Genomic DNA, 26,334 nt, shown 5'->3' on the forward strand with positions numbered 1-26,334 from the left:
CAGAAATCAGCCACTTGGGTTGGGCAGCTTAATATATGTATGTTTCAAGGACACACACGAGGAAATAATGTCGATTTTTATGTGTAGGGATCCGAATTTGCGTTGGGTTAGCAGTGCAGCATTCAGACTATAAATATTAGATCACTGCAACACTCAGTTGTGTGATATTAGATGTGTGTTTATTGGACTGGCCATGTTGTGTTGGTGATTTTTGGTTTTTAATTCCCATGTTTAAGGGAAGAATCTGACACTACTAGTACAACTGGACTACTTCACCCACACAAAATGTTTCAGATGTTGCTGATCATATGAACTGTTCTTGCTTTTGATTCAGGACGTCAACCCAAACTTCTCTGAAAACACACGCATGTGTGATTGTTTACTTCAGAGAGGAGCTGCACTGGAGCAGAGCCACACTTCTCTAAAGGATGGATGTGAAAGTTTGTGATGGAGTAAACAGAGCTGGTGTTGGTGCAGTGGAGAAACACTGCGGCGGTGTTGGGGCGTTAGCACACACTCGCTCTCCCTCTCTTCACATCCCTTCCTCGCTGTTTTCTTCTGAGACACAACTTTTCTTACGCAACCGTGAGACTCATTTGACTTGTGGCACTTGTGGAGGGGTTTAAGACGAGCACTAATCTGGGTTTAGCTGAAGCGCCTGAGGTTGTCCGGCCTGTTTGTCTACCTGGAGAGTAGTAGTTTTGTTTGGCGGAGATGGGAAATGGACTTTTGTTTTGGGTGTGGGGTCAGGAATGCTTTATTATTATTATTATTTGCTCCGTCTTTCTCTCAGTGTAGCTGTGAAGATGTGCATCTCCGACTTGTGTCCGGTAGTTGCAATGTTATTTAATGTATGACGGTGCTGTTATGGTGTCAAAGCATTTTTTCGGTGATTGAAACCCAAACCAATCATGACATATTTAGGTCTGCATTTTTTTTTTTTATTCCTCATTGGCGGGCTATTTTCAGCTTTACTGTTTGTAAACATACACAGTTCTTTACCGTAGGGCTGTTCGATTATGGCTAATCATGATTATTTTGGTCACGATTATTAGTGGTTGATATGACCAAAGTCTTATTTCATGATATGAGGATTAGTTCACTTTTAAATAAACGTTTTCTGATAATTTACTCACCCCCATGTCATCCAAGATGTCCATGTCTTTCTTTCTGCAATTGAAAAGAAATTAAGATTTTGGATGAAAACAGTCCAAGATTTTTCTCCATATAATGGACTTCAATGGGCTCCAAACGGTCCAAATGACAGTTTCAGTGCAGCTTTAAAGGGCTTTAAACGACACCAGATGATGAATAAGGGTCTGATCTAGCCAAACCATCAGTTTCTGAGAGAAACCCAGCAGTATTTATGCTATTATTTTACCTCTTATCAGACGAACATGATCATCTCTGAGCTCAGCCATAACTTCCACTAAGTGAGGTCAAAATACGAGGCTGGTCATAGATATATCGATCATAGATGCCTCATTCTACTGATCCGTGCAGTCGCTAATGAGGCATCTACGTATACATCTATGACCACACTTGTATTTTGACCTCACTTAGCGGAAGTTATGGCGGAGCTCAGAGATGACCACGCTCGTATTTTGACCTCACTTAGCGGAAGTTATGTACTGAAACTGTCATTTGGACAGTTTGGGGCCCATTGAAGCATAAGCTCATTGTTTTGGTTCAGGAGGAACTGTAAAAGGCTCTCAGGATGTGAAGAGTTTCAATCAGTATAACAAAAAAGTGTTTATAAAACAGATACTACCCTATCTTTAAGGATGGCAAGTTAACTATGATCTACCACAAAACAGTCTGTAAGTGTTTTGTAAACGTATGTGAATGTGCTTCCAGGCCAGTTGGTTTGTAGGTGTCTAATAGTTTGGAGGAAGCTGTTCTTTGAGTGCTTTGTTTAGTAGTTAGTGGTGAGAAATCTTATGTCAGGGAATGCAAAAAGTGTCCAGGCCTGGGGGAATTTTATGTTATATTTTGGAAAATCTCTCTGGATGCCATCTTGTGACAAAAACATTACGATACAGAGATACTGTTACAGATTATATGTGTCATTAATGACCTAGTTTTCCTCTTGTCAGAATTATAAGGGCCTGTACAGTAGTACAACATGTGTAGTTTTCATTTGGACATTTTTCATGGCATTTGTTGTTTATTTACTCTATAACCAGCCAAACTGGCCTGAAACAAAACGCATCTTAAATTAGAGGAAGCCACTGGATTTGAATCAGAATCAGATGCTGCACACATGTAACATGAGCAGTTGTTTTGGTCTGACTTTAGATTTGTGAAATGATGTTCAACAAGTGAAAGCAATGTGTGTTTCTATGGTAATCCCGGCCGAATGTTCAGTGAAAAAGTCATCCCTTACATCCCGAAAACACAAAGTTCTCATGGACAACTCGCTAGCACGAGCACGAACAATTATGACCAGATTATAGCGTTATATCGATCACAAAAAGAGGAAACAAACGTATATTAGGAGTTTATTATCGAACTGTTCGGACACACTTTGGGAGCTTGAAACACACAGTGAGGAGGTTTAGACGCTCTTATCCGGTGTGGAGATGAACGGGTCTTTATCATCGCTGAAGTGAACGACAAGCAAACATGACACATGATCATATTCAAGTCAGCGTTTATTAGTTCTGTGAAACTAAATAAAATCAATGTTACTCGCCTATGAAGAAGAAATAAAGCAACTTGAGTTCTCTCCAGCGCTGGAAAGCTGATCCGAAGTAGGGCGATAAAACGATAACAACAGTTCGATAAATGCTCGATATAATGCTTGCGCGCTATGTGTAATGTTGCGCATGCGTTTTCACTTCAAACGCAACGCTTCAAAGGTCACTCAACTTCAGTGGTTTGGAGATATTTTGGCTATTTGCAATCGGACATATAACAGAGCGACGTGCACTGATCATAGGTTCACCACACGGTAATATTATTCAGTTCTTCCATAGAGCTTCCTAAATCTACATTAGTCTAATATCAGTTCACACATGGGCTATTCGCCTTGTTAGTTGTAGTGGGTGACTTACAACAAGCTAACATTACCGAACTATAATCACTAAAACATCGGACCTATGGAAAAATACATCATTTTTTGTCTTTGGTGATTTATTAATAAATCAGCTTCGCCTGTATTAAAAGAGAAAATACAATCATTTAATCCGTTGTTTAAAGTGAATAAAATAGACTTGACAGCCCTTACTGGAGTTCATCAACTACTGTGTGTGTGTGTGTGTGTGTGTGTGTGTGTGTGTGTGTGTGTTAGGTGCGCGGTGGACCAATCCACTGTAAGGCAAGAGAGGGGGGACTCAAAATGTTTCTAAACGTAAAACACATTTTTTGCCTGTTTGCGTTTTTGTTATACTACTAACAATTATTTTAATTAAGTATATATCATTATAAAGCTTTTTATTTTATTTCTTTTATTTATATTGTCAGTGTCATTTATTGAAAAGGTTTGTCATGCTGACCAGAAAGATGTTTTAATTTATTGACAAACATTATCTTTAAAGCACTTTAACGTTGCATTTGCAGTCAGCAGAGCCAAATGTTATCATTACAGTTCTAGATTTTACTATAGATATTTATTTTATACATTCTATTAATATTGATTTTTATTAGTAATACATAAATCTACCTCAGTTTTGATCAATTGTTGACCTGTTTGGGAAGTGTTTGTCATGTTTTGATAATAAAGGATCATTTAAAACCATAATAAACTGTCTGTTTTCTACATATTTCACTCAGGAGCAAAAATATGCCTTTAAACTTCAAAGAAATAAAGATTTGACATTTATCGTGATAATTATCGATATCGACTGAAATGGAAAATTATATTGTGATAATTTTTTTGGGGCCTTCTTTTGTTCCACATGTGTTTTATCTTTCATCTCTCTTTCTGTTGTCTTGTCTCGCTCTCTTCTTCCTGTCATTAGTAGACACGCCCCCTTACTGCTGATTGGCTATGAGTTGGTTTTGGTAGCTTTTTTGGTAACACTTTTCCAAAGCAGTTTGGAAATAACACTTACCCCACCTTTTAAATTAAATAACTGATCGTCCTCCATAACGCGGATCTCCATAATCAGGAAACCGTTGCGTTCCCAAGGCATATTTTGGAATATTACAATCCAAAGATCTCCGTTATCAGTCCCACAGGGGGAAATTAATCCATATCTATACCGGCTGGGCCTGATCGGCACGGGATGGAGCGCTTAAAGCAAAGAGAACGGCTTGGCCTGATGGAGGAAAAGCGGCTTTTGTAATATTTCCACACGCATGACATTTTGGGAAATAATTATAGTGCAGTTTGTGCACACGTCTGGAATACAGATCGGCCAAAATCTGATTTATGCATCTCTACATAATCTTCACAATCTCTCTACACTTATGAAAACTGATAATAAGCAAGAATCTTCTCCTAAAAGCTGAAACGCAGAGATATTGGCTGCGTCTGAGAACCTCGCTGCCTTCTCAGACAATGACTTTGTGCATGAAGACACCTCACAAAACTGATTTCAGAACGTCATGATCTACAGAGAGAGAGCTTTGCTGAGAACTAAACAAATATTGAATTACTACATTAGTAATTTCTCTCTAGAAATGACATCAAAAGTGGAAAATGTTGGTCAAAAATGTGCATTTTACACACAAACTGACCAGCAAACGCAACTTTCGGACGCCATCTTTTTCTCTGGCTCACCTGTCACTGAATGAAACGCATAGGATTGTGGGATTTCAAAGGATACATTTATGCTGCCTTCAAAACTCAGATCAGATGAAGGTCTCTCAGGAGACAGAAGTTGTGCCTTGATGCCTTCCTAACTTGAAATGTGCATTTTCCAGGTTTCGGACGCAGCTGTAGTTACTATTCAACATTTCCAGCTTATGTTTTCCCATTAAACTTTCCCAAATAATATCCGTAACTATCCCAAGCCCAGGCATAAATGTTTGTGGACAATTGTAGATGTTTAGATTTATTATAGTTCATAACAACTGCGATTTAGTAGTAGCAAAAATAGCACAAGCGGCCTCGGGAATGAGTAAACAGGCTTAATGCTTTACACTTTTCTTTGAGCAGAATATCGCACTGGAGATCTCTGGACTCCTGTGTGTGTGTGTGTGTGTGCGCAGAGTTGACAAGTTGGGAAAGTTTAGAATAATTATGGGATGAATATTTCTCTATTGTGTTAAAATCTCTTGGTGTCTGGCATCTCAGTTGTTAACTTCTGGGTTAAATTGAACCGTGATGTAGCATCTATTTATTCGTTTCAGAAATCTTGCAAAATGTTTTTGTATTCAAATTATTGCTTGCTTGCAGAGTGAGCTGCTGTGGGGAAAAGTGCATAATCCAATTCGTCCTTAACATGAGTATGCTTTATATTAAGAATCATCTTCATATCAAAACAACTGCTAAAAATGTAGTAAATGCGTATAGTTTAATGTGGCTTGTCCTGTCAGATGCTCTGACAGATACAGTGCGTATTTTGCACTTCTCAAGTATATTCTCCATCTGTAAATGTAAGAAAGTCATGTAAATATGTCCGGAGTGGAGGAGTCTCCACTAAACTTCACAGACTTCACTGAACATGTGCATGCGCGTCAAACATACGGATGTAAAATAACATTTTTAACACTAAATACACAAAATAATACAAATTATCGCCATTCAAAAATACTATATTTTTCAGTTTGTGGAGCACTACTGCACTTGTATACTGGAATGAGCATGGGATTATATATCGTCACGTTGATGTATTGAACACAGCCTTAGTGTTATTGAAGAAATTCGTAATTATTTGATGTATTATTGGCACAAATGGAAACCTGATTGACCTGAAAGAGTCCAGTAATGACACATGACTGAAAGGCCGTCCGGGCTCTTGTGTTCAACAATACATTTATGCATTTAGCAGACACTTTTACAAAGGAACGAAAGCAATTCGTCAAGGAGACGGCAATATTCGTAAAATACAGTGGCAGGTTTATTTGACAAATAGATAAGGAAGCAAGCTAGAGAAGAGGCGATAGGGTTGCATCAGCTAAACGATAAAATATTGATAATGAAAATAAACTTTATTATGATTTAATTCATTTAACGTGTGTGTGGCTGTGAATGGAACATTTCTGAGACTTTTTCTCATACTTTAATTAGGCTTGTTCTGTCTGAAGATCGTGATTCATATGTGTATTGATCCCCCCCCATCCCTTCTCATCTTGACAGCATGTGACACTTTATTTAGTTAAATTTTAAAGGCATAGTTCACCCAAAAATGAAAATTAGCCCATGATTTACTCTCCCTCAGGTGTATGCCATCCTTCTTTCAGACGAATACAATCAGAGTTATATTAACAGGTGTCTTCTAAGCTTTATAATGGATTGACGTATTTAGTATTTTAAAGAGAATTGGTGGAGGATTTTGATATATAAGAGAAGTGTCGATAGTGCTGGACAAACTCAAGCCAAAGAGGCGTGCAATTCTTCTATACAACGCGCTATGTGTTACTCTTTTAGCGCAAGTCGAATAGCTAGTTATTTTAGTCTATAAAGGTTTAAATATGGATATTTTTCTTACAAAAATTCGCCACTTTGCTTCAGAAGGCCTTTATTAACCCCCAGAGCTGTGTGGAGCGGTTATATGATGGATGGATGCACTTTTTTTGGGCTGCCATTCACTGCCGTTATAAAGCTTGGATTTGCCAGGACATTTCTTAATATATTTCCGATTGTTTTCGTCTGAAAGAGGAATGTCATAAACACCTGGGATGACTTGAGAGCGAGTAAATCATGGGATAATGTTCATTTTTGGGTGAACTGTCCCTTTAAGACACAACTGACCAAGACCGCGTACGCATTTAGTGCGTGATTTACTCTATTAAAATGCTAAAATGTCCCCAGATTTCAATATAAGGCAGCAAAAAAAACCTGCATGCATTTTATATTTATATAATTTATCAATATCACACGAAGAGTGCCCTTAAATGTTTTAGCCTCACTTGCCTATCTTTTCAATCAGAATTAAAGGGATAGTTCACCTAAAAATGAATACTACCCCATAATTTACTCGCCCTCAAGCCATCCTAGGTGTATGACCTTCGTCTTCATAACTTTATAACTGGATATTTGACTTTATAACGTGGATATTTTTCTTACACAAATGCACCGCTTCGCTTCAGAAGGCCTTTAATAAGCCCCAGAGCCGTGTGGAGCGGTTATATGATGGATGGATGCACTTTTTTTGGCCTGTCAGGATTTTTTAAAATTTTTATTTATCTCTGATTGTTTTCGTCTGAAAGAGGAATGTCATTAAACACCTGGGATGACTTGAGAGCGAGTAAATCATGGGATAATGTTCATTTTTGGGTGAACTGTCCCTTTAAGACACAACTGACCAAGACCGCGTACGCATTTACTGCGTGATTTTCTCTATTAAAATGCTAAAATGTCCCCAGATTTCAATATAAGGCAGCAAAAAAACCCTGCATGCATTTTATATTTATATAATTTATCAATATCACACGAAGAGTGCCCTTAGCCTCACTTGCCTATCTTTTCAATCAGAATTAAAGGGATAGTTCACCTAAAAATGAATATTACCCCATAATTTACTCGCCCTCAAGCCATCCTAGGTGTATGACCTTCGTCTTCATAGCTTTATAACTGGATATTTGACTTTATAACGTGGATATTTTTCCTACACAAATGCACCGCTTCGCTTCAGAAGGCCTTTAATAAGCCGCGTGGAGCGGTTATATGATGGATAGATGCACTTTTTTGGTCTGCCAGGATTTTTTTTTTTACATTTCTCCGATTGTATTCGTCTGAACGAAGGATGTCATACACACCTGCGATGACTTGATCATTTTTTTTGGGTGAACTATCCCTTTTTAATGTTGATTTGCCTTATTTTCCCAAGGTTGGAAGTGCTGTAGTTTGAGCCAGTTCTCACATGACATTATTGTGTGTCGTTTCCTTTGGCCTTCCCCTTCCTCATTGCAGTGTTAGTGTGTGTATAAACAGGAACGCTCGCTCTCCTCTCTCACGTTTCACTTCTCTCTTGCGGTGTAAATGTCTTCTAGACCCCTCTATACTCTTTTGGGCAGCCCAGAAGCCACACAAACCCCTTTGAATCGCTCTCTCTCTCTCTTTAGAAATGCATCCACCCACGAACACCTGGGACGGGGCACTTGATTTTGGGGTTTGACTGTTTCTCAGCCTGCCGCCTCTTCTCTTGGGGCACAGGTTGTGCTTCCACTGCATTGCGTTTGATAACATTTCTCCCCAACTCTCATACATCAAAGCAGACACTTCTTCTTCTTTCTCCCCTGCTCTCTTTGCCGCATTTCTTCCCTGTGTATTATCACTCGGCGGTTTCTTTTGATCTTTCAGTATCAGCTCTCATTGCACAGAGGCTTATCTCTTAAACCTGTGTATAGCGTGCTCTTAGACTACAGTACTATTACATCTTATCATGGCTTCATTATACAACACAATAGTTCCTTTCCTGTACATGTTAAATGTGGTAAAAGTGGCGTTCTTCATGTTAATAGCACATTTTTAAGGTTACAGATTATGTCATATGGTGTATTGTTGTAACTAGGGGTGTGGGATATCATCATTGTTGTCCCTCGCTTTGCAAAAACACGCCTAGCAACACACAGCAGTGTTTCGTTACATGAATCAGTCCTGTTGGACGAATCGTTTGAATGAATGATTCAATGACTCACTCATTAAGAACGTCAAATGCTTTGTTCCTTTAATAATCAGCTGTTTTAAATAATCGGTTGAATGAATGGTTCAATGACTCACTCATTAAGAACGTCAAATGCTCCGTTCATAAAATAATCAGCTGTTTGAACAAATCGTTTGAATGAATGATTCAATGACTCCCTCATTAAGAACGTCAAATGCTTTGTTCCTATAATAATCAGCTGTTTGAACGAATTGGTTGAATGAATGATTCAATGACTCACTCATTAAGAACGTCAAATGCTTCGTTCCAGTTATAATCAGCTGTTTGAATGAATGATTCAATGACTCTCATTGAGAACGTCAAATGCTTCGTTCCTGTTATAATCAGCTGTTTTAAAGAATGAATGATTCAATAATTCACTCATTAACAACGTCAAATGCTTTGTTCCTTTAATAATCATCTGTTTTAAATAATCGGTTGAATGAATGATTCAATGACTCACTCATTAAGAACGTCAAATGCTTCGTTCCAGTTATAATCAGCTGTTTGAATGAATGATTCAATGACTCATTAAGAACGTCAAATGCTTCGTTTCTGTTGTAATCAGCTGTTTTAAAGAATGAATGATTCAATAATTCACTCATTAAAAACGTCAAATGCTTTGTTCCTTTTATAACTCATTAAGAACGTCAAATGCTTCGTTTCTGTTGTAATCAGCTGTTTTAAAGAATGAATGATTCAATAATTCACTCATTAAAAACGTCAAATGCTTTGTTCCTTTTATAACTCATTAAGAACGTCAAATGCTTCGTTTCTGTTGTAATCAGCTGTTTTAAAGAATGAATGATTCAATAATTCACTCATTAAGAACGTCAAATGCTTTGTTCCTTTAATAGTCAGCTGTTGTAAATAATCGGTTGAATGAATGATTCAATGACTCACTCATTAAGAACGTCAAATGCTTTGTTCCTTTAATAGTCAGCTGTTTTAAATAATCGGTTGAATGAATGATTCAATAATTCACTCATTAAGAACGTCAAATGCTTTGTTCCTTTAATAGTCAGCTGTTTTAAATAATCGGTTGAATGAATGATTCAATAATTCACTCATTAAGAACGTCAAATGCTTTGTTCCTTTAATAGTCAGCTGTTTTAAATAATCGGTTGAATGAATGATTCAATGACTCACTCATTAAGAACGTCAAATGCTCCGTTCATAAAATAATCAGCTGTTTGAACAAATCGTTTGAATGAATGATTCAATGACTCACTCATTAAGAACATCAAATGCTTCGTTCATAAAATAATCAGCTGTTTCAACGGATCGGTTGAATGAATGATTCAATGACTCACTCATTAAAAACGTCAAATGCTTCGTTCCTGTCATAATCAGCTCCTTGAACTAATCGTTTGAATGAATGATTCAAGAACTGGCTCATTAAAAATCGAATCACCGTTTCTGGGGAATTTGGAACCGGTTCTCGATACCCATCCCTAATTATAACAAACTTGAAACCATTTGTTTTTGTTCATTCAAATGTCATTAATCAAGACCATGTCTAGGGCAGAAGATTGACTGGTGTGGGCAGATGTGACTCGAGATTGGGCAGCAGGACACGCCGGTTTTGATTGGACGTGCTGAAGGCTATCCGCCAGCGTTATAGGGTTAGTTCACCCAAAAATGTAAATTCTGTCATTAATGACTGACCCTCATGTCGTTGGACACCCGTCAGACCTTCATCTTCAGACACAAATGAAGATATTTTAGTGTAAATCTGATGCTCTGAAAGGCCTCCATTGGCTCAATGCACTTTACACTCTCAAGACCCTTAAAAGACACTAAAGACGTCGTTACAAAGTCCATCTCACTACAGCGGCTCTACAATAACTTTATGAAGACGAGAATAGTTTTTGTGCGCAAAAAAACCCTAAATAACGACTTATATAGTGATGACGATTTCAAAACACGGCCTCATGAAGCTTCGAAGCGTTATGAATCAGTGAGTCGATTCAGCAGTTTGAATCGCCAAATTTCAGCAGTTTGACGCGCGATCCGAATCATGAATCGACTCACTGATTCATAACGCTTCGAAGCTTCATGAGGCCGTGTTTTGAAATCGTCATCACTATATAAGTCGTTATTTAGGGTTTTTTTTGCACAAAAACTATTGTCGCCGCTTCATAAAGTTATTGTAGAGCCGCTGTAGTGAGATGGACTTTGTAACTTTAGTCTTTAGTGTCTTTTAAGGGTCTTGAGAGTGTAAAGTGCATTGAGCCAATGGAGGCCTTTCAGAGCATCAGATTTACACTAAAATATCTTCATTTGTGTCTGAAGATGAACGGAGGTCTGACGGGTGTCCAACCACATGAGGGTAAGTAATTAATGACAGAATTTACATTTTTGGGTGAACTAACCCTTTAACGTTCACGAACACATACTAGCAGTTGCAGAGATGTTATATCAGATCTGCATTTTGTGTTCTCCTCAATCAGCCTGTGCCTTTACACCAACTCTCCAACATATCCACGAGCTTCACTGAGCATCACATTTGCCCAGGTTTACACAGGGCCGTTCTCTGAATTGAAGAGCACTTCCTGCGGGGCTGCGGCTCGGCTCTTCTTGTGATGTGTGTGTGTGTGTGTGTGTTTGTGTGTGTTTGTGTGTGTGTGGGGGGGGAAGCGTGGCTCGGCTGAATCTCAATGACTGGGCCCTTTAGCTGCACTGTCCTTTTGATGGGGCAGCTGCAGCCATTCAATCGGCCTATTTACATTGAAATGCTGGGACAGGAAGGGGGGGGGGGGGGGACTGAAAAGCATACCTAACCAAAGACCAAAGAGAGGAGGGCCACCGCGGGGCTCTGACACCTCTTTGTTTTCGGCGGCCCCGGTGCCCAGTGCATCGCACAAAGGCTTTAAGCACCCCTACTTTGACCACTGTGCTCATTTCCACTACTCAGCTTTTTACATTTCTTTCACACCGAGTGTCTGTGGTCTGTCTGTCGGCTCCTTTGAAATGGTCGTTGAAAGTGCTAATGTAGTTGTGTACCAATTTTAACCGGTATGCCTTTTTTTTTTTGTATAGCTCAAAATGAATAATTTTGAAGAATATTTGCTATAGGGCTGCACAATATATCGAAATATCGCAAATGTACATATCGCAATATGCATATCGCAAGGGCGCGCAATATCTAAATGATTTTAATAGGCTACTTCAAAAAAGAAAAGTGTATGTTTCAGGCACATTTGACAAATTCCAAACCACATTAATCTTAATAACTACTATTCATTTTGTATTTTAATAATTTATTAGTGATGTATAATTGTTCATGAAGGCTGGAACTGAAAAACACCTTATATCCAGGTGTGCAGAATTATTAGGCATGTTGTCTTTAACTGATAAAATGAGACAAAAAAGAGATTTAACTCAGACTGAAAAGTAAAACATTATTAAAAATGCCCATGAGAAGTAGGGCTGCGCAATATATCGGAATTATTGAAATATCGCAAATGTGCATATCTCAAGGGCGCGCAATATCTGAATGATTTTAATAGGCTACTTCAACATTGTGAAAAGTGTATGTTTTAGGTCGACACATATAGCAGAGAATAGACTGAGCACACGACTGTTACTAATGTGACTTACTTGACATTAAAAAGAGTTATTAAACACAATAACGTGCGAAAAACAACTCCTTGCTGTCTCGTGCTGTCTGACACACACACACACACCGAAACGTGCGCACAAGCCTTTCTTTTTTGCGCATCTCTTTATTACACACTCAAACTGTCAATGCTTTCTTTTCCCAGAACCGATGCTTTCTTTTTTCCAGAAAGAATGTGAAACACTTAAATGGTATCATTCTCAGTTTTTAAATATTTTTTTAAAATATAATTTAAATAGATTTTACACACTTAAAGCAACATTGTATCACATATCGAATATCGCATCTTTCTTCAATATCGCACAGCTCTAATTTGCTATAATAATTAAAAATAAACTTTATTATGATTTTTTTTTTTACTGATTTCATAAGGTCTATTTATGTTTCCTTCATCAGTTTTTCAGTCCTTTTCGGCTCTTTTGCACCCATGGTCATTATAAACTGTAGAAATTCTTCAATTCTCATTTATAAACACATTAATTCCATAATCAATTCCAAATATGGTAAATCATACAATACCGTATCTTATTTGGAGTGAAAAATATATTTGAGAATCTGCATTAATCAACCCAAATAAGTTCATTCATTGTTTGGATGTGCATGTTTATGAAGTGTTTATGAAAAAAAAAAAATCTTGCTTTCTGTTTTTGTTGTGTGCGTTCTGAAGGGGTGATGGGACCGGTTCGGTGAGGTTGTCATCCTGAACCCTGAGGGCTTTTCTCTTTTTTCTCTTGCTGAAGTGAATCGCAGATTGTTTTTAACCCAAATACTTGAGACTTCCTGGTGCAACAGCACACAAAACCAGTTTGTGGTGGCATGGGAGTGTTTTTGTATAGCGGCGTTCTGCTGTGCCCATCTGCTGCCATCAGCCTTTGGGTGAGCCTCAGATGTCAACGCTTCTGCCTGATGCTGCTGTTTACACCAGGGTTATTTTGACAGCAAATCTTGATTTAGTTTTAGTCGTAGTCTTTTGACTAAAATGCCATTTAGTTTTAGTCATATTTTAGTCGCCTGAATTGTTTTTAGTTTTAGTATAGTTTTAGTCGACTAAATATCATAAGATTTTAGTCGATTAAATCTACTGTAGATTTAGTCTCCTAAAATCTAATGAGTTTAGTTAAATTGTAATACATTAAGCATTTAAGCTCCATTTAATTTTGACATTTTGTTTTTGACATTAAAAATACACGAAAGAGCTCAATTCACTTTTTTGTTTGTTTTTTTTAAAAGCATCTATATAGTTTTTATAACTTTATATTTATTTTAGTCAGTAGGCCATATCAGGTTAAGCTAAAGCTTCAAATAAGTTTGTTTATTTATTTTTAATTTCAGTTAACATTTATTTAATTTCAAGTAATTATTTTTTTTAATGGTTTTAGTGAACTATTATAACCCTGATACTTTATTGAATATGTGTCAAATACTGGTCTTTCCTCCTGACTATGAATTAAACGGGAATTAAATGAAATACAGTTTATAGTGTAAGCAAAAACCTAATATATAATGCGTGACTTTTAAATTATAAACCAGTTCGAAATACACCGGGACTCTTATTTTGAAATGTCCGCTGCGCCTCTGTTGCAGTTGCAGGAGCTCATTCAGGTTCAGGAGATAAAATATGCATTGTTACATCCGTCCAAAACATATATTACTATATAAACATCGTAAAGTAAACATTGTCATTATTCATCAGCATTAGTTCATAATCAATATCCTGTCATAAATGTGTGTTATTGATTGAGCTGGTCTGGAGCTGGATTGGGGATGAGCCGTGTTTTCCAGAGGTTAGATCAGCATCTGTTACACAGATCATCAGTTCTGACCCCATCTCTTCCCTAATCGTCCCTCACTAACATTGTCTCGTTTTTATTTGTTGACGAAAACGATAGTTGCTTTTCCTCATAGTTTTTGTCATCCAACACTAGTTTTTAATTTAGTTATCGTCTTGTTTTCGTCAGTGAAAAAAGGTTGTTGACGAAAATTATGACGACATTATTCGTCAACGAAATTAACACTGGTTTACACGAAAGCAACCGTTCACACGGAAATTAACTCCGAGTATTTCCTTTCGCCATGGAATACAAAAGCAGCTGTTTAGTAGGGATGTGATACTAGGACCTGATTGGCGATGATCGAAAAAAAAATTGGTAAAATGTTATTTTATGCTTTTCCTGTTGTCTGATTGGTTAGCGTTAGAACAGCTTGCAGTCCAGACTGGAGAAATAAAGTGAAACTCTGGATTTGAAAGCACTCGTTGGTTTATCAAGTGCAAGATATGCAGTGCCAAACGGTCTCATGCATACTCGGTTCACATGCTTGTTAATCTGTCACTCACTTGTCCGAGTAAAACGTTTGCTTGCCTGGAATTTTTTTGACATTTTTTTGTGTTGTAGATATAATCTATTCTGAAGAAATATTCTCACCAGTGTTCAATCAGACATTTAAATCTGCATATTTGTGATATTTTAAATTTTTATAAAGGGCATTTTTCTACTAACCGTATTAAATATAGGCTATGCTTCAGCTTTCATTTTATATTCTCAAATGAATCTAGAAATTAAATTAGAATAAGACACTATAGGGCTGTTGCCAATCAAATTAAATAATTCACACTAATTAAAATTACAACTGCATCAAATAATGTTATGAGATTTGTTTTAAATATGTTTGAATATACAAATAAGAAATGTTGGAAAGGTGAAACCAAACCACCAGACTTAATGAGTGATTCATTCAAATGATTCATTCAAACGATTCATTCAAAAGTTGAATCATTCAGTAACACGCTGTTGCTTTGAGTCGTGTTATGGTTCTGCTGTGATCTTTGTTTGGAACTATTTTTGCTGCTGAAATCGAACCAAAACACTCAATATTGCATCTAAAATGTAAGTGACTTAATGTTAATAAATTGCTTATGGAACTGGCGTATGAAATCAGTGTAATTTTCAGTCGTGATGGTATTCAGGAAAACAACACTCTTGCTCGTGTGATGTTGTTTAACTGTATCATATGTTATAAATATGAAAACTCAACAATTTGTAATTTTAACCGTGTGTATTATTGAGTTTCTCTGTGTGAGCGGCGCTCATTTGTTGTGATTGCGCGAGCGTCAACAGCTCAACATTGTTACCGTCAGTTTATTATACATTATTATTATCCACTATCGAGCGCCACTTACACTAATGAATGCGATTCCCTAGTTATTGTTTTTTGTTGACGTTTTAATCAGGAAACTTGTTCGGTCAGGCAAGTCAAATTCTCATTCACTTGCCCCTTCAGAAAATCCACGAGTGTTAATGTCGAGCCCTGTATAGCATTGAGAACACACTATTGTACCCATTTTATGTTTCTTTATCAAAATATAATGTTATTAATAATCCAGCAGTGTTGTTTTTTTTCCCTCGTAATGCTTTTTCAACAATTTGAATTAAAATCGTTTCTCATCACCGCTTTGAAAACGTGCTTTAGTTGCTTCAGTAACACTAACTTAAACTTCACTTGTTTTGTGTAGATGCAAGTTGTAAGGTTACGTTTATGTTGTGTATCTAGGATATCTGATTAAACTGGACGATATGACTTAAATCTTGATTAATTGAACATTTCACCTCGATTACGATTAAATGAGCGATTATTTTGCTTTTTTTTTGCTTCCCTATTTTTGCCCTCATGGTTCACTGATAAGGTTTGTACTGCTCAATTATTAATGGTGGGATATTTTTTTCTAATGCAAAAGTGCATTTCTTTATGATTTTAATATCACTTTCAGCAGTTATTGTCTATGGGTCGTAACATTTCTTACAGAGTTCTGTTTGCTGTACTTCAGATACATTAGCACATCAGGCCTACATTATATTTTGAATGCAGTAATGAGTGTGTGTGAATTACTCACTCCGTCTCTTGTGAAGCTGTGTGTTGTAGTTACTTCAAAAGTAGACATATGTGCTATAACGGTTGAGTTTAGTGATGAATCACAGGACCGTGTTGACTGAGTTTCTCTGCGCGCACGCGATCTTCACGTGGTGTGTGAGCTACTGTATGTGTGTGTGTGTGTCAATGCATCTAGTGCAAAAGCTTCAATGTTCAAACTGGCAAGCCTTAAAACACATACAATTGACGCAAGTGAAAGTGATCTGGCTTCATGCATTATCAGACACACGATGCGGCTCGGCTCTTCTCACAGAAAAAAGCGTTGTTTTCCACGTTGCTTTTGAATGGTGTTAAATCGATTGAATGTTCAAACTGGCAAGCCTTTCAACACATTTACTTGACAGACTTTCGTGAGGACGCAAGTGAAAGTGATCTGGCTTCGGGGTTTGTGCCGCCTTGTCTGTGTGTGATTACCAACAATTACCATAGTAATACTGAGCATCCAGATCGTATAAACAAAGATAACTGCTCCCGAATCTTTCCGTGTTCCTGCAAACTTCACTTGATTTGACTGGACGAGGTGGAGTCGGTTTAACAGGATTAAAAAAACTAAATAACTGACATGGGAAAATTATGTTGGTTAGAGGTTCTGAATTTCGGTTAACCCTTAATCGCCCCTCAAGTAGGGTTTACGTTTGAGTCCCTTGGGGTCAGATAGACCCCAAACTTTTACAGAGCGATTGCATAAGGAAATATAATTTTTTTACATGGAAAACTATATATCATTTTTTTTATTTACTTCTCAACTATACATTTATGCTGTGTTTTTGTGGGTATTTGGTAGTTTTTTACCTATTTACTGCACAAATACTTAACTGTCATAAATTGGCTCATTAAAAATTATTTTTTTATGAAAAAATCACTTGAATGATGATCTTAAATAAATATAAATAGTTTTTGGACATTGCTCTGTGTTAGGGATAGAATACCGCCATCTGTAGGTTTGTGGAAAAACTTTAGGAATTATAGTTAAAGAGAAAGAGAGAGCAATGAGCACATTATCCACTAGAGGTCCAGAGGGAAGTTATGCAGAAGTTAAGCTGCCTTTCATCTTTCTTTTATTTGCCCTTTTCCCTCTCTTTCTCATGATTGTTCCATGTTGCATTTGTGCTCTAGTATTTGTCCTTCATTTATGTATGGAATTTTTTCAGATTTATGCCAGTTTTGTTGATTTTATTTGCCAGTTTCTATAAAAATGCTCTCTGTTGCAGTCACACACATGTGTGTGTTTGTGTGTGTGTGTGTGTGTGTGTGTGCGTGTGTGTATGAGACAGAAAGTTCGTTCCACTTTGTGTTTATGCTCTAGGACCAGATCTTGATATAAATGTAGACATTTTCAGATTTATACTGGATTTAGTTGATTTTTTTTTACAAACAAAGTGAAAAAAAAGCATTTTTTACATTTTCCCATTCATTGCCAAAATACAAAAAAATGCTCCAGACACCTGTGTTTGTGTTTTTGTGTGTGTGCGTGTGAGTGAACATGCTTGTTCCATATTGCATTTGTGCTCTAGTATTAGTACTTCATTTATGTATGAAAATCTTTCAGATTTATGCCAATTTTGTTGATTTTATTTGCCAGTTTCTATAAAAATGCTCTCTGTTGCAGTCACACACATGTGTGTGTTTGTGTGTGTGTTTGTGCGTGTGTGTATGAGACAGAAAGTTCGTTCTACTTTGTGTTTATGCTCTAGGACCAGACCTTGATATAAATGTGGAAATTTTCAGATTTATACTGGATTTAGTAAAAAAAAATTGGCAAAGAAAGTGAAATTTTTTTATTTTTTACACTTTCCCATTCATTTTCAATGTGGGGTCAATCTGACCCCGAGGGACTTAAACGGTAAAAAATTTTTTTACACACCTTTAGAACAACCAAATCAAGCCCAGATTTTTTGTGCATGTTTAGATTATTTAGGAAAAGTCACAGAGTCTCATGGCCCTGAGATGAAGGGAACACTTTTAAAAAATGGAGGAAAAGTCCAGTGGGGTCAGCTGGAGCACAAGGGACGATTAAGGGTTAAAGGGGCTATATGCGTTTTTCTGAAATTTAAACTCGCGACTGACACCTGTGGCCAAAAAACAGAACTGCTCTTATTTTCTGCTCGCTCTCGCAGCGGTGGTGACGTCACATCCACAGACAGCGCGGGAAAAAACGACCCGCCAGAAAATAGGAAAAATAGGATACAGGCTTATAAGTGCACCGACTGTGAGCGGACAAGGTGTCAGTATGCTCATCAGGAGATGTTTGAGTCATAAATGGCTAATGTTACGTTTATTTTGGGGAAAAAGTTGCATATAGCCCCTTTAATCGTCCAGCCCTATGTCATAGAACGGGCTTCAGTTTTCTAGGCATGTGATGGTATAAAAATTTCATGTTGCGATAATTGCTGATGCTTTGATCATGAAATTAAAAAACACGTAATTGAAGCGGAAAAAAGAAACATAGTTCGGTGTGGACATACTCATACACAAACAGCTGATCAAAAAAATTAAACTGTTGCGCGAATTGGGGCTGTGCGATATCCTTGTTAAATTATGCGATATGCGATACGATATTGCTTTAAGTGTGTAACATCTATTTAAATTATATAAAAAAAAATAATTTAAAACCGAATTATATAATTTGAGTGTTGTTTCACATTGACAGTTCGAGTGTGTAACATGACACGGAAAAAGAACGGTTTATGCGCACCTTTCAGTGTGTCAAGACTGCAAGGAGTTGTGTTAAAGATACAGGACAACTTACCGAAATCTGTATCACGTCACATAGAATAGCTCAAGTGTTTCAACCGCAGATTGTCAGTAAAATGGCTTGTAAATGTCACGTAATGTCACATTTACCTCAGAAAAACCATATCCAGTGTCCATAAACTCGTTAGTCAGCTAGAAAAATTAACTCTAGAGAAGAGGATTTGGCTAATTCTATGCACCACATTACATAGAATATTCATTGTCATTTATAATGTTCTTAAATATTTAATGCATGCATGTAGCCTATAAATAAATCTGGCATGTTTTTATGGCAGCCAAATGTTTATATTTAAAAAAAAAACTAATTGGAGTTGAAATATATATGTAATTGTCAAGTACATATTATAACTTTATTATTATTTAAAAAAAACAACAATTTAGTTTGTATACAAATCAATTAATTTTTACCTTCAATATTACTAAACTAATGTAGTATCAACGGACTCCCATAGTTTACAACATTAGTTCAGAAATTAGTTTTCCTTGAGAAGAGTTGCCATGTATTGTACCTGATTGTGTATCTAAAATAAAGCTTCGAAAGCTTGTGAAACTAATTGAATTGTGATTTTTGTGTCAATACCAAGCCCTATTAGTTACAGAAGAAGCTGATCGCACTTGGCTTTGAAACACATGATTTGATAAGGGTACATACTGCGCTTTTGCTTTTATTTCGCTTGACGTACTTTGCCAAAGCCAATGGCGCAAAATAGCAAAAACAATTTTTTTTAAATTTCATTACGAACTTTTTGCAGGACAGCTTGTTTAATGCATGTTTTATCTTTAGTGATGTTGTAGATGTAGTGGTCATTTCTCAGAAAGGGGATTGAATGAGTTAAGCTAATTGTAATCCTCCCCATCTCTCTCTCTCTCTCTCTCTCTCCATCTCTTTCTTTCTCTCTCTCTGTGTGTGTGTGTGTGTGTGTGTGCTGATTACTAGAGATGCTCCGATCAGCATTTTTGGGGCCGATCACCGATTACCGATCACCAAGATCATGATCTGCCGATTGCCGATCACTGCCGATCACAGAATGGCAATCTTTTATCTATAATCTTGCAGAGTTTGCACCATTTGTAGAAATGAAACTAACTCTAAATTAACTGAGTCAAGATCTTGAAGAACCACCAAGTGTTTATTTTAGAAAATGAGATAACTTAAGACTATTGTAGGCCATCTTTCCCAAATAAATGTATATAATAAATGTATATAATTCTCACCTAAATATTTGATCATGCAGTGCATTTTTGTTTTTAAAAACAATTTTTCAGGTAGGTCTAACATTAGTATTGAGGTAAGAAATACTAAAGACATTTAATAAGAAATCAAATGTAAATTAATATTGGTCTTCCCTGAATAAATTAAATTAGATTCATCCTTACACTTAAGGTTGCAAAAGTTAGTCATTCAAGAGCAGTGGGTGTCATAAAGGTTCAACACAAGACAAAGAGAAACTCAGAGACAGCAGCAGTTTATTCGACAGCTGTCACTTTAAGAGTGAACACGGTTACGGTTACATGCAGTTGCACAAATGTTCACTCGCGAGTCACGACGGGGTTTACGTGCATACTCGTCAAGACGGTCATTTAGTACATACATATGTGTGTATCTGACCATTTCAGCGCACTTTGTACTCGCAAGCTTTTTGTGAGATGGCCTGTGTGTGTGTGTGTGTGTGTGTGTGTGTGTGTGTGTGTGTGTGTGTGTGTGTGTGTGTGTGTGTCCAGACCGTGCGCGCGAGTGCGGTTTGAACACTGGCAAGACTTAAAAATAAATGCAAATGATAAACTTTAGTGACAATGCGACACTGCCTCGATTGTGCAAAGTGGCAAATCCTGTGTCAACTGAGCACCTCGATTTTAGTGCAGATGCGATGCGCTGATGTGAAGCCATTTGAGCATTTTGAAAGGGAGAGAGAGCGCGCGCGCACGCTGTGATTCACGCGCGCTGTTTGTGAACTTATGTCCCACAGAACGTTTTCAAATGACTGCGAAAGTTATCTAATATAGAAATATGAATTGTACCTCACCTTCAGCATTATAATTATTTTACCCGCACTGGAAAGAGAATGAGACGGTGTCGCTGCGTATTATGCCCTAGCTCTCACAGCAGGCGCGGGGTTTATGTGTCGTCAGCATGCGATCGGTTCATGAGATCGGCCTTTTTGGAGACCGCCGATCAACCATCCCAAAGCGATTATCGACCGATCATGATCGGTTGCCGATCGATCGGAGCACCCCTACTGATTACAGGAGAGCTGTATCTGCTGGAGAAGCAGATGTCTGTCAGCAAGCCCTACAGTGTGTTTGTGCTCCGCTTCCACAGCCCATAATAGAATCCACGTGTTCTTCCAGTGCCAAACTCCCACATCGCTCTGATGCTTTTAATAGAAGCACACTTGTCTTCTGTGTGTGAGATTGTTTTCATCGTTTTACTTTTGGGCTTTTCAATGGCACGTACCGAGTATGCGAGATCCTTTAATGTAAAAATGTTATTTATGTACTGACGTTTGCTAAATTGCACTTTGTATGGCGCACCACAGGACGTAACCCACTTTGCACGGTTCACTGATAAAGACGGAATAATTAAATTTCGGGATCTTCCCCAATATGCCCATGTCTCTTGTACGGCTTTAATTTCTTGCACTTTCAGTGCACTTTTACCTGACAGTTTGAGTTGCTTGACTAAAATCGAAAACTATTTAAAGCAACAACCGACTGATGATGAATATTTTACATGATGAATAATTCAGTTGTGCGTAGGGGAATGTTTTGAGTGGTTTCTCTGGCCCAGCACAGCAGGGATCAGCTCTGTCATGAGCAGTTGCACATTCATATATTATTTTCACAGAGGTCACACGCATCTGTCATTTTACCAAGAATTCAGTAGTTAATACCAACCCCATTGAAATTCATAAATATCAATGCCAATGCATACCGAACATGCAGCTAAACGTAGTAATAATGCAATATTATAAACAGTTTTGTTTGTGATTTGAAAGTGTGTAGGTCTACTTGCATTATTATGCTGTTATATTAGGATTATATATTCAGTGGCATAAAATAATCTTGACAATGACAATAATATCGTTTATCGCAATTATTTCTGGGACGATATATCGCGAAACAATCACAATCACAGCCTGCGTGATTTCACCACTTTTTTTCCTGCGACTAATACAATTTTGGTCGACCAAGCCTCTTCTAGTCGACTATTAGGGGGCAGCCTTACATTTAATTGAACAAGAATACTCAACTCATTACTAATAGTGTGAATTAAAGACCCTATCCTAACTTCTACACCATATCTGTCTTTTAGATCAGGTTTTGAATTTCTCTTTTTCTCTCAGGCACATTGAATGCCCTCATGTCTGTAGTTCTGCCTCCTTTCATATTGCGAAAATAATTGGCGACCAGCTTCACTTCAGGAGGAGCCATGTCCAGTTTAATCTGATGGTGAAGAGAACTCGCATGTTCCCTCATGCCACCATGTCCTTTCTTTAGCGATCTCTGTAGAATCGAGCCGGTTCTCATTTGAGTGGCAGTGGCTGTATGAGTTGGCGTGCCCTAGGGTCGTATTGATGATTACATATGCATGAATTCAGGAGAAATTACTCTTTCCTCGGCAGGGTGGGATTGTCAGCCAGTGCGATGGCCGCTCGGAGAAGTGTACTACTTTATATTTCATTTGGATTTTCCTGTCGAGGACATTTTTCCTCTTTCTAGCATATTGCCAGTTCTGTTGGTGAATAACGGGAATGATTTGGACCTGTGTGATGTTCGTTTACATCTCATGATGGATGTCTTCTTGAGTCCCTTGCCAATACATAAGGAGTTATTTCTGAGTCTGTATGCGTTAACCGTAGGCATGTGCCGGTATCAAATTTTCATGTTGCGATTAATTGCCGAAGCTTTTATCACGGTATACGGTATTATCACGGTTTTGAAATAAGTTGCAAAAAAAGTGTTGTCATATTATAACCGGTTTGATAACTTTCTTACAACAAAAGAACCAAACATTTAAATACATTAAAGCAATACACAAAAATGTATAATGTAAACAAATATTCAGTGCAAAGGAATTATAAAGAACAATAGGTAACACTTTACAATAATGTCTCACCAGTTAATGCATTAACATCAACAAAGAGCGAATAGCTACATTTTTACAGAAGTTACTCTTCTTTGATAATGTTAGTTAAAAAAGCAACAGCTCAGGTCCATTAAATAATACAGTTACAACTTTTGATTTTAATAATGTTATTAAATGCTGAAATGTACATTTAACTAAGATTAATACATGCTTTAGAAGTATTTTTCATTGTCAGTTTGTTAATGAATGAACTAATGTTAAATAATGGAGCCTTATTGTAAAGTGTGTGATTGAACAACAGTCCGAACATATTCAAACAATATCTAGGGCATGTCATTTAGTCCAGATTAAAATATAACATGTTTAAGTTTGAAAATGAATAGCCTTAAGTCTTTAAGTATTAAGTATTAGGTTGTGTGACATGTTGTTCATTTTAAACGGTTGATGGGTAAAGTATTCTTAATGCATTCTAAAAATCTGAATAATTCATAATAAATAATTATTCACGGTATTTTGAAGTGTCCACGATAACAATATTGTGCATGTTCATTATTGCGGTAAATCGTATTACCGTTTACCGGCACATGTCTAGTTAACCGCCCACTCAAACATGGCTTTGGATTGGACCGTGTAGAACGGGGATCCTTGCCCATGATGCCTATTTATCCCCATCTACATCAAATTATTGTTGGATCTAGATTGAACGATTGGGCCATCAATCCGGGTTGTTTGTGTGCATTTAAACACGCCTACTGAGAAACTAGCATTACGAATGAGTTGGGCAGGTTGGTATTTATTGGTGGTGTTTACTAAAGCAACCCCTAACTCTTAACTATTTCAGACCCAACACCCACACAATTGGTACTTGCATTTAAAGAGCGACCTCGATGAGAAAGAAGGGCCGGATTTTCTTATGTGAGTGCATTGCTCTGTGTGAGCTCAGATGGTTTAAATGTGAAATGTTGATATTTGAAATGATTTAAAACATGAAAAGCAGCTTTAAATGTGAAATTAATACCATTTGAGTCATTGAGATTCAACCGATTTATTCAGGGACGAAGCATTTGAGTCCTCATTGTCTTAATGAGCGAGTCATTGAATCATTCACTCAACCGATTCGTTGAAACGGCTGATTCCTTCAGGGATGAGGGATGAGTGAGTCATTGAATCATTCACTCAACCGATTCGTTCAAACGGCTGATTCCTTCAGGGATGAGGGATGAGTGAGTCATTGAATCATTCACTCAACCGATTCGTTCAAACGGCTGATTCCTTCAGGGATGAGGGATGAGTGAGTCATTGAATCATTCACTCAACCGATTCGTTCAAACGGCTGATTCCTTGAGGGATGAGTGAGTCATTGATTCATTCACTCAACCGATTTGTTCAAACGGCCGATTCATTCAGGGACAAAGCATTTGACCCCAGTCATTGAATGAGTGAGTCATTGAATCATTCACTTAACCAATTCATTCAAATGGCTGATTAATTCAGGGACGAAGCATTTGGCTGTCTTAATGAGTGAGTCATTGAATCATTCACTATACCGATTCGTTCAAACGGCTGATTCCTTGAGGGATGAGTGAGTCATTGAATCATTCACTGAACCAATTTGTTCAAACGGCCGATTCATTCAGGGACAAAACATTTGGCTGTCTTAATGAGTGAGTCATTGAATCATTCACTATACCGATTCGTTCAAACGGCTGATTCCTTGAGGGATGAGTGAGTCATTGAATCATTCACTGAACCAATTTGTTCAAACGGCCGATTCATTCAGGGACAAAACATTTGGCTGTCTTAATGAGTGAGTCATTGAATCATTCACTCAACCAATTCATTCAAACGGCTGATTCATTCAGGGACGAAGCATTTGGCTGTCTTAATGAGTGAGTCATTGAATCATTCACTCAACCGATTCATTCAAATTTGACTGTCTTAATGAGCGAGTCATTAAATCATTAATTAAACTGATTCATTCAAACAGCTGATTCATTCAGGGACAAGCATTTTTTGCTGCCTTGTCTTGAATTTTGGGGACATTTGAGCATTTTAATGGACTAAATCACTCAGTGAAAGCGCACACTTAATGCGTACACACACTAATCTCACCTACTAGACTACATGTAGTGTACGTGTGCACTTTCTGGGTGTGAAGGGATATACTCGATAATGTCAGATCAAGCGGACATTTTGGGGTCCTCAGACTTCCTCAAAATATAAATGTACCAGGGCTCGAATATCGGGGAATATGCATAATTTTAATAATTCCCGCAGGTCTGGTAAACATTCATTCACTTGTAGGCCCGGTTGAGTAAACAAATCAGTCATTTTTAAAACATTCAAGCGATTTTAAACTATTAAGTATGTGTGCGCTCTATGAGAGATGGATTTTGCGATGTACACAACAGCTCGTGAGTTATTTTCCGTTGTTTATAGCGCTTTAACTCAATTCTGGTCTTGGTCAGTTAGGTCTTAAAGGGATAGTTCACCGAAAAATGAAAATTATCCCACGATTCACTCACGCTCAAGCCATTCTAGGTGTACATGACATCCTTCTTTCAGACGAATACAATCTGAGTTATATTAAATAGGGATGGGCAACAGTGGTCGAGTAATCGAGTACTCGAACGTGACAGCGACCATCGATCATGAGAACGATGATCGCCCTGACTTTAAAAAATATATATTTGTCTCTTTTTTTTATTGGTTATTGCGTCATTTTGCGCGGTACCAGAGGTCTGATTGGTTAGCGTTATACAGCACGCCTCCAGACCGCGGCGACATAAAGTGAAACTGAGGCGCGCACTGCAGTGATGTCTGGAATTAAATGTTTAGTGCAAGATGTGCAGCGCCAATCTGTTATAGCCTACGTAGCATTATAACGAGAACACGATGGAAATATAATGCTGTAAATTCTCTGTGCTTTAGTTGTTAAAGGATATCCACAGAGAAACTAGCGAGAACACTCAGACTAGCGCGTGAAGTTCATGTGCGCATTCGCGTCCTTTTCTGCAGATGCACGTTGTAAGATTACTTTCACGTTGTCTATATCTGATTAATCAAATGTAAGAAGCGTTTGGTTGAGCTTAATAAGCTAGCAAAGCGCTGCCGTTATACCGGCTGTTCATTCTCTTCAGTTTCAGCTCAAACGCATATTTCAAAAACGCACAGTGATGTCTGTAAAC

At 37.6% G+C, this 26,334-nt stretch overlaps 1 protein-coding gene across 4 annotated transcripts in view; it reads left to right on the forward strand.

Moving 5' to 3' along the window:
- The window catches only part of ankrd11 (ankyrin repeat domain 11), a 211,552-nt gene that overhangs the window by 1,119 nt on the left and 184,099 nt on the right, over positions 1–26,334 (forward strand). The window lies entirely within an intron of this gene.

Source organism: Gobio gobio, assembly GCF_949357685.1.
Source record: "Gobio gobio genome assembly, chromosome: 2".
In the NCBI taxonomy this organism is placed as follows: Eukaryota; Metazoa; Chordata; class Actinopteri; order Cypriniformes; family Gobionidae; genus Gobio; species Gobio gobio.